Here is a 1,053-nt window from a genome sequence, read left to right on the forward strand (position 1 = left end):
TGAATTCAAAATACAAGTTTGTCTCTTTTCATGGCTTGTGACTGGTGACCATAGAATCAATGATGTGTTCAGCGTCACCTTCAATGGCGACACATGTAATATGAAATGACCAGTTTAACAAAGCCAGCCTCAAACACAACTTCGACTGGTCACTTTAAACTGTGACATAATCAATTAATCAGCATCAAGGTCGGGGGGGTGTGTGTGGAGAAAACTCGTCTAATCGTCTGAACTCCATCTCTAACCTTTCGCATGATGCGAGGGCGAGCTTGCCAGGTCCATTCTCTCCTCTCTAATGTCTTGACCTTTTTGTTTTGTTGGAAGACCTCAGAGCGAGAAGGAGGGAGAGAGAGAGGGAGAGAGAGAAAGAGGGAGAGAGAGAGAGGGAGAGAGAGAGAGGGAGGGAGAGAGAGGGAGAGAGAGAGAGAGAGAGGGAGAGAGAGAGAGGGAGAGAGAGAGAGAGGGGTACAGCTGGTGTGTCACGACAGAAAATGCATGCAGGGATTATGTAAGTGCTGTGACATTTTGTGGTGGGCTGTGACCTGCTCCGCTCCTTCACCGCTTTGAGGATCAGTCAGACGTTCGCTCAGACGGACCCTCGAGGTCGGCGCCACTCGTGGGCTGAAGTGATGTCACGATGCAGCAGCGGCAGCAAAGTTACAGCAGAGAAGCTCGTCATTGGCTCATCCTGAGTGATGTCAGACAACAAAGACGCCGTTATCAGTGCCTCACAACACTTATGGCAAATTAGCGTCATTCCTCATCTGTGATGAAGGTTCACTCAGAAATGTGTCGCTGTGCAGAGCGATGCACCTGCACACACACTGGAGCTAATCTCAGTCCGATACTCAACTTACTCAGAACTTAAAAAAGCCTCCAGCTCACACAAACACAGAGGAGAAGTCGTGAGTCCAGTGGTCAAACCTTTGCATATTCATAGATCATCGATTTTAAATCAGCATTATAAGAAGTTTTAATTCAGGAGGTTTTTTTTCTGTGGAAATGTGTAAAACGTGTAGACAGGATGTTTAAGGAGCAGATGTGGAAACTGTC

This window comes from Seriola lalandi, unplaced genomic scaffold (assembly GCF_002814215.2).
Source record: "Seriola lalandi dorsalis isolate HSWRI2012SDOR001 ecotype SW California unplaced genomic scaffold, Sedor1 jcf7180002054969, whole genome shotgun sequence".
In the NCBI taxonomy this organism is placed as follows: domain Eukaryota; kingdom Metazoa; phylum Chordata; class Actinopteri; order Carangiformes; family Carangidae; genus Seriola; species Seriola lalandi.